Genomic DNA, 10,000 nt, shown 5'->3' with positions numbered 1-10,000 from the left:
TCGGTGTTCTTTCCGCCTTTTTCATAAATACCATTTTTTTGTGATGAACCAATATCAGCTTAAACGTTCCCTTTTTTTATTTGGTTCTTCTCTCATGTGTTTTTCAGTCATATTAAATTTTTGTTCCTCCAAACTCTCTCTTCTATTCTCTCCTTTCAACTCTCTTTGGTATTTTATTTAAGACACACCGATAAAGGTTAGCGCGTACAAGTGGCGTGCTGAACGTACCGTGATAGCGCGTACAACGGACATGCTGTTCGAAAAAAACAAATCGGAGCAAGCACGTACACAGAGAATTTTAGCTCGCGCTGGGCACATCGATTCTTACAAATCCACCCAAATTTTTATTTTCTCTCTCTCAAAATTTCGTGTCATAGTTACGATACACACCGTAATAATATTTTTTGTACGTATAAGCGAAAACTCGATGTAATATCGAGAAATCACCCGTACCGAAAACTCTTCACTTTGGAAGAAGTTTCCATTTCAGAAACCGTTTTTACGAGTCATAGTTACATATTATTTCGTTTCAATATCTCTGCGCTGTACGTATAGTGAAGCATTTATTTAATATTTTACTTCATCGTACCGAAAAACTCTCCGCGAAGAAGAAGTTTTCTCGCGCATCGAGAAAATATTTAGGCGTTCGAGACGCACAAAACATTAAGGGGACGTAATATCATTTCTGAATTTCGGAATAAATATTCCGTTTCAAAATTTTTTAGCCTCTCGACTGAAGGCGTTGTAACGAACAAGTTCGTTCAACACCACTATCTAATTCATTTTTAAAATAAATTTTATAAAACCTTTTTTGGCCCGTTTTAGAACGGTCGGTTTTATTCTATCCCTTTTTAATTTTTAGTAGCCTGTGCCGCTTGAGTCAGTACAACGTACACACCAAAGTGCATACGAGTCACCAGCCTCATGTTAAAGGTTCGTCGCATATGTGCCATTTGGTCTTAGACGCCGACACGCGACAATGCAGTGTGGAGAAAATCCTGCATCGATACCGAGAACACGAACAGTCGAGGCAACACGAAGTTACGCACGAGGAGCGGTGGACTAGTTCTCAACCGAGGTCATAGAATAGCCACGCGCCCGACTCTGTTCCGTCTGGTACGATCGGACCGAACGTCTCCTTATAGGTACCGAACGGCCGGCCGGATGGTCGGCGACGCCGGCCGTTACGCACGGGCGCTTACGATGCTAACGCGCGATCCGAACGTGCCAATTCGAAAGTGCGGTAAAACTTAGCGCGAAAAAATCGATTTTTCAAAAAGTTGTCAAACACGCTAAAAAGTATACGGACGATGTTTTAACAATTATTTTACGAAATTTAATGACAAAATTAATCGAAAAAAAATTTTTTTTCCTTTTCTCGCCAAAATAAATACCAAACGAATTTCTAACGTAATAAACGAGTAACAAATAACAGTATACGTCCAAATAACATACAAGAATCGAGAAAATATTTATATTTTTTCAAAAAATTGAGCAAAAATCTCTCCGCATAGTCGGTTCGGTGCCGAGTCCGAACGTACCAAAGTCCCTCCGGCATAGTCGGTTCGGTGAATCGACGACTGACAACCTATATAAAAAACGATTAAAACCTATAGAATAACGTATCACTAGAACATTTATACCATTTTGGCACGTTCGGATTCATAATTAACGAAATTATCGAAAATTTTTCATTGCGCATAGTCGGTTCGGTGAAAAGGTGACTGACAACCTATATTAAAAATGATTAAAACGTATAGAATAACGCACTACTAGAACATTTATACCATTTTGGCACGTTCGGATTCATAATTAACGAAATTATCCAAAATTTTTCGTTCCGCATAGTCGGTTCGGTGAAACGATGACTGACAACCTATATAAAAAACGATTAAAACCAATAGAATAACGTATTACTAGAACATTTATACAATTTTGGCACGTTCGGATTCATAAATAACAAAATTATTGAAAATTTTTCGTTCCGCATAGTCGGTTCGGTGGACCGTCTGATGCGAGACAATGTCCCACCGGCATAGTCGGTTCGGTGAATCGACGACTGACAACCTATATAAAAAACGATTAAAACCTATAGAATAACGTATCACTAGAACATTTATACCATTTTGGCACGTTCGGATTCATAATTAACGAAATTATCGAAAATTTTTCATTGCGCATTGTCGGTTCGATGAAAAGGTGACTGACAACCTATATTAAAAATGATTAAAACGTATAGAATAACGCACTACTAGAACATTTATACCATTTTGGCACGTTCGGATTCATAATTAACGAAATTATCCAAAATTTTTCGTTCCGCATAGTCGGTTCGGTGAAACGATGACTGACAACCTATATAAAAAACGATTAAAACCAATAGAATAACGTATTACTAGAACATTTATACAATTTTGGCACGTTCGGATTCATAAATAACAAAATTATTGAAAATTTTTCATTGCGCATAGTCGGTTCGGTGAAAAGGTGACTGACAACCTATATTAAAAATGATTAAAACGTATAGAATAACGCACTACTAGAACATTTATACCATTTTGGCACGTTCGGATTCATAATTAACGAAATTATCCAAAATTTTTCGTTCCGCATAGTCGGTTCGGTGAAACGATGACTGACAACCTATATAAAAAACGATTAAAACCAATAGAATAACGTATTACTAGAACATTTATACAATTTTGGCACGTTCGGATTCATAAATAACAAAATTATTGAAAATTTTTCGTTCCGCATAGTCGGTTCGGTGGACCGTCTGATGCGAGACAATGTCCCACCGGCATAGTCGGTTCGGTGAATCGACGACTGACAACCTATATAAAAAACGATTAAAACCTATAGAATAACGTATCACTAGAACATTTATACCATTTTGGCACGTTCGGATTCATAATTAACGAAATTATCGAAAATTTTTCATTGCGCATTGTCGGTTCGATGAAAAGGTGACTGACAACCTATATTAAAAATGATTAAAACGTATAGAATAACGCACTACTAGAACATTTATACCATTTTGGCACGTTCCTATTCATGATTAACGAAATTATCGAAAATTTTTCATTGCGCATAGTCGGTTCGGTGAAACGGTGACTGACAACCTATATTAAAAATGATTATAACGTATAGAATAACGTATCACTAGAACATTTATACAATTTTGGCACGTTCGGATTCATAAATAACAAAATTATTGAAAATTTTTCGTTCCGCATAGTCGGTTCGGTAGGCCGTCCGACCGGGACCAAGTCCTTCCGGCATAGTCGGTTCGGTGAAACGATGACTGACAACCTATATTAAAAACGATTAAAACCTATAGAATAACGTATTACTGGAACATTTCTACCACCTCGGCACGCTCGGATTCATAAATAACAAAATTATTGAGAATTATTCGTTCCGCATAGTCGGTTCGGTGAAACGATGACTGACAACCTATATTAAAAACGATTAAAACCTATAGAATAACGTATTACTGGAACATTTATACAATTTTTGCACGTTCGGATTCATAAATAACAAAATTATTGAAAATTATTCGTTCCGCATAGTCGGTTCGGTGAAACGATGACTGACAACCTATATTAAAAACGATTAAAACCTATAGAATAACGTATTACTGGAACATTTATACAATTTTTGCACGTTCGGATTCATAAATAACAAAATTATTGAAAATTATTCGTTCCGCATAGTCGGTTCGGTGAAACGATGACTGACAACCTATATTAAAAACGATTAAAACCTATAGAATAACGTATTACTGGAACATTTATACAATTTTTGCACGTTCGGATTCATAAATAACAAAATTATTGAAAATTATTCGTTCCGCATAGTCGGTTCGGTGAAACGATGACTGACAACCTATATTAAAAACGATTAAAACCTATAGAATAACGTATTACTGGAACATTTATACAATTTTTGCACGTTCGGATTCATAAATAACAAAATTATTGAAAATTATTCGTTCCGCATAGTCGGTTCGGTGAAACGATGACTGACAACCTATATTAAAAACGATTAAAACCTATAGAATAACGTATTACTGGAACATTTATACAATTTTTGCACGTTCGGATTCATAAATAACAAAATTATTGAAAATTATTCGTTCCGCATAGTCGGTTCGGTGAAACGATGACTGACAACCTATATTAAAAACGATTAAAACCTATAGAATAACGTATTACTGGAACATTTATACAATTTTTGCACGTTCGGATTCATAAATAACAAAATTATTGAAAATTATTCGTTCCGCATAGTCGGTTCGGTGGGCCGTCCGAGCACGACCAAGTCCGTCCGGCATAGTCGGTTCGGTGAAACGATGACTGACAACCTATACTAAGAACGATTAAAACCAATAGAATAACGTATTACTAGAACGTTTATACAACTTTGGCACGTTCGGATTCATAAATAACAAAATTATTGAGAATTATTCGTTCCGCATAGTCGGTTCGGTGAAACGATGATTGACAACCTGTATAAAAATTGTTCATAACCGATAAAGTAACGTATTTCTAGCACCGATATACCGTTTCGGCACTTTCGGATACATAATTAACGAAATTATCGAAAATTTTTCATTCCGCATAGTCGGTTCGGTGAAACGATGACTGACAACCTATAATAAAAACGATTAAAACCTATCGAATATCGTATGACTAGAAGATTTATACCGCTTTGACACGTTCGGATTAATAAATAACAAAATTATTGAAAATTATTCGTTCCGCATAGTCGGTTCGGTGGGCCGTCCGAGCACGACCAAGTCCGTCCGGCATAGTCGGTTCGGTGAAACGATGACTGACAACCTATACTAAGAACGATTAAAACCAATAGAATAACGTATTACTAGAACGTTTATACAACTTTGGCACGTTCGGATTCATAAATAACAAAATTATTGAGAATTATTCGTTCCGCATAGTCGGTTCGGTGAAACGATGATTGACAACCTGTATAAAAATTGTTCATAACCGATAAAGTAACGTATTTCTAGCACCGATATACCGTTTCGGCACTTTCGGATACATAATTAACGAAATTATCGAAAATTTTTCATTCCGCATAGTCGGTTCGGTGAAACGATGACTGACAACCTATAATAAAAACGATTAAAACCTATCGAATATCGTATGACTAGAAGATTTATACCGCTTTGACACGTTCGGATTAATAAATAACAAAATTATTGAAAATTATTCGTTCCGCATAGTCGGTTCGGTGGGCCGTCCGAGCACGACCAAGTCCGTCCGGCATAGTCGGTTCGGTGAAACGATGACTGACAACCTATACTAAGAACGATTAAAACCAATAGAATAACGTATTACTAGAACGTTTATACAACTTTGGCACGTTCGGATTCATAAATAACAAAATTATTGAGAATTATTCGTTCCGCATAGTCGGTTCGGTGAAACGATGATTGACAACCTGTATAAAAATTGTTCATAACCGATAAAGTAACGTATTTCTAGCACCGATATACCGTTTCGGCACTTTCGGATACATAATTAACGAAATTATCGAAAATTTTTCATTCCGCATAGTCGGTTCGGTGAAACGATGACTGACAACCTATAATAAAAACGATTAAAACCTATCGAATATCGTATGACTAGAAGATTTATACCGCTTTGACACGTTCGGATTAATAAATAACAAAATTATTGAAAATTATTCGTTCCGCATAGTCGGTTCGGTGAAACAATGACTGATAACCCATTAAAATAATGATCAGACCTGTTAGAGCATTGTATTCTTAATACTCCTATATGGTTTTGGCACGTTCGGATTCATAAATGAGGATGTTATTAATAAGAAATCGCTCCGCATAGTCGGTTCGGTGAAACAATGACTGATAACCCATTAAAATAATGATCAGACCTGTTAGAGCATTGTATTCTTAGTACTCCTATATGGTTTTGGCACGTTCGGATTCATAAATGAGGAAGTTATTAATAATAAATCGTTCCGCATAGTCGGTTCAGCGGTGAGTTCGTGCACGACTAAGTCCCACCGGCATAGTCGGTTCGGTCAAACTATGACTGACAACCCATTCCAAAAACGATTGGACTCGTTAGAGCAGTGTACTCTTAGTACTCCTATATGGTTTTGGCACGTTCGGATTCATAAATGAGGATGTTATTAATAAGAAATCGCTCCGCATAGTCGGTTCGGTGAAACAATGACTGATAACCCATTAAAATAATGATCAGACCTGTTAGAGCATTGTATTCTTAATACTCCTATATGGTTTTGGCACGTTCGGATTCATAAATGAGGATGTTATTAATAATAAATCGTTCCGCATAGTCGGTTCAGCGGTGAGTTCGTGCACGACTAAGTCCCACCGGCATAGTCGGTTCGGTCAAACTATGACTGACAACCCATTCCAAAAACGATTGGACTCGTTAGAGCAGTGTACTCTTAGTACTCCTATATGGTTTTGGCACGTTCGGATTCATAAATGAGGATGTTATTAATAAGAAATCGCTCCGCATAGTCGGTTCGGTGAAACAATGACTGATAACCCATTAAAATAATGATCAGACCTGTTAGAGCATTGTATTCTTAATACTCCTATATGGTTTTGGCACGTTCGGATTCATAAATGAGGATGTTATTAATAATAAATCGTTCCGCATAGTCGGTTCAGCGGTGAGTTCGTGCACGACTAAGTCCCACCGGCATAGTCGGTTCGGTCAAACTATGACTGACAACCCATTCCAAAAACGATTGGACTCGTTAGAGCAGTGTATTCTTAGTACTCCTATATGGTTTTGGTACGTTCGGATTCATAAATGAGGAAGTTATTAATAATAAATCGTTCCGCATAGTCGGTTCAGCGGTGAGTTCGTGCACGACTAAGTCCCACCGGCATAGTCGGTTCGGTCAAACTATGACTGACAACCCATTCCAAAAACGATTGGACTCGTTAGAGCAGTGTACTCTTAGTACTCCTATATGGTTTTGGCACGTTCGGATTCATAAATGAGGATGTTATTAATAAGAAATCGCTCCGCATAGTCGGTTCGGTGAAACAATGACTGATAACCCATTAAAATAATGATCAGACCTGTTAGAGCATTGTATTCTTAATACTCCTATATGGTTTTGGCACGTTCGGATTCATAAATGAGGATGTTATTAATAATAAATCGTTCCGCATAGTCGGTTCAGCGGTGAGTTCGTGCACGACTAAGTCCCACCGGCATAGTCGGTTCGGTCAAACTATGACTGACAACCCATTCCAAAAACGATTGGACTCGTTAGAGCAGTGTATTCTTAGTACTCCTATATGGTTTTGGTACGTTCGGATTCATAAATGAGGAAGTTATTAATAATAAATCGTTCCGCATAGTCGGTTCAGCGGTGAGTTCGTGCACGACTAAGTCCCACCGGCATAGTCGGTTCGGTCAAACTATGACTGACAACCCATTCCAAAAACGATTGGACTCGTTAGAGCAGTGTACTCTTAGTACTCCTATATGGTTTTGGCACGTTCGGATTCATAAATGAGGATGTTATTAATAAGAAATCGCTCCGCATAGTCGGTTCGGTGAAACAATGACTGATAACCCATTAAAATAATGATCAGACCTGTTAGAGCATTGTATTCTTAATACTCCTATATGGTTTTGGCACGTTCGGATTCATAAATGAGGATGTTATTAATAATAAATCGTTCCGCATAGTCGGTTCAGCGGTGAGTTCGTGCACGACTAAGTCCCACCGGCATAGTCGGTTCGGTCAAACTATGACTGACAACCCATTCCAAAAACGATTGGACTCGTTAGAGCAGTGTATTCTTAGTACTCCTATATGGTTTTGGTACGTTCGGATTCATAAATGAGGAAGTTATTAATAATAAATCGTTCCGCATAGTCGGTTCAGCGGTGAGTTCGTGCACGACTAAGTCCCACCGGCATAGTCGGTTCGGTCAAACTATGACTGACAACCCATTCCAAAAACGATTGGACTCGTTAGAGCAGTGTACTCTTAGTACTCCTATATGGTTTTGGCACGTTCGGATTCATAAATGAGGATGTTATTAATAAGAAATCGCTCCGCATAGTCGGTTCGGTGAAACAATGACTGATAACCCATTAAAATAATGATCAGACCTGTTAGAGCATTGTATTCTTAATACTCCTATATGGTTTTGGCACGTTCGGATTCATAAATGAGGATGTTATTAATAATAAATCGTTCCGCATAGTCGGTTCAGCGGTGAGTTCGTGCACGACTAAGTCCCACCGGCATAGTCGGTTCGGTCAAACTATGACTGACAACCCATTCCAAAAACGATTGGACTCGTTAGAGCAGTATACTCTTAGTACTCCTATATGGTTTTGGCACGTTCGGATTCATAAATGAGGATGTTATTAATAAGAAATCGCTCCGCATAGTCGGTTCGGTGAAACAATGACTGATAACCCATTAAAATAATGATCAGACCTGTTAGAGCATTGTATTCTTAATACTCCTATATGGTTTTGGCACGTTCGGATTCATAAATGAGGATGTTATTAATAATAAATCGTTCCGCATAGTCGGTTCAGCGGTGAGTTCGTGCACGACTAAGTCCCACCGGCATAGTCGGTTCGGTCAAACTATGACTGACAACCCATTCCAAAAACGATTGGACTCGTTAGAGCAGTGTATTCTTAGTACTCCTATATGGTTTTGGTACGTTCGGATTCATAAATGAGGAAGTTATTAATAATAAATCGTTCCGCATAGTCGGTTCAGCGGTGAGTTCGTGCACGACTAAGTCCCACCGGCATAGTCGGTTCGGTCAAACTATGACTGACAACCCATTCCAAAAACGATTGGACTCGTTAGAGCAGTGTACTCTTAGTACTCCTATATGGTTTTGGCACGTTCGGATTCATAAATGAGGATGTTATTAATAAGAAATCGCTCCGCATAGTCGGTTCGGTGAAACAATGACTGATAACCCATTAAAATAATGATCAGACCTGTTAGAGCATTGTATTCTTAATACTCCTATATGGTTTTGGCACGTTCGGATTCATAAATGAGGATGTTATTAATAATAAATCGTTCCGCATAGTCGGTTCAGCGGTGAGTTCGTGCACGACTAAGTCCCACCGGCATAGTCGGTTCGGTCAAACTATGACTGACAACCCATTCCAAAAACGATTGGACTCGTTAGAGCAGTGTATTCTTAGTACTCCTATATGGTTTTGGTACGTTCGGATTCATAAATGAGGAAGTTATTAATAATAAATCGTTCCGCATAGTCGGTTCAGCGGTGAGTTCGTGCACGACTAAGTCCCACCGGCATAGTCGGTTCGGTCAAACTATGACTGACAACCCATTCCAAAAACGATTGGACTCGTTAGAGCAGTGTACTCTTAGTACTCCTATATGGTTTTGGCACGTTCGGATTCATAAATGAGGATGTTATTAATAAGAAATCGCTCCGCATAGTCGGTTCGGTGAAACAATGACTGATAACCCATTAAAATAATGATCAGACCTGTTAGAGCATTGTATTCTTAATACTCCTATATGGTTTTGGCACGTTCGGATTCATAAATGAGGATGTTATTAATAATAAATCGTTCCGCATAGTCGGTTCAGCGGTGAGTTCGTGCACGACTAAGTCCCACCGGCATAGTCGGTTCGGTCAAACTATGACTGACAACCCATTCCAAAAACGATTGGACTCGTTAGAGCAGTGTATTCTTAGTACTCCTATATTGTTTTGGCACGTTCGGATTCATAAATGAGGATGTTATTAATAATAAATCGTTCCGCGCAGTCGGTTCGTTGTGCTACCTTTCGTTTTCGCTCTAAGTCCTGTCACCGGTACATTCGATTTCGCTCTAAGTCCTCTTCGGTACTTTCCAATCGATGAAACGATCACCGACAACTCCTACAAACGGCAATTTTAATCGACAGGAGAACATTTTTCAGGTATATTCGCTACGGTTTA

The sequence above is a fragment of the Megachile rotundata genome, unplaced genomic scaffold (assembly GCF_050947335.1).
Source record: "Megachile rotundata isolate GNS110a unplaced genomic scaffold, iyMegRotu1 scaffold1540, whole genome shotgun sequence".
Lineage (NCBI taxonomy): Eukaryota > Metazoa > Arthropoda > Insecta > Hymenoptera > Megachilidae > Megachile > Megachile rotundata.
The sequence above is the reverse complement of the archived record's forward strand: the minus strand, read 5'-3'. Positions refer to the sequence as shown.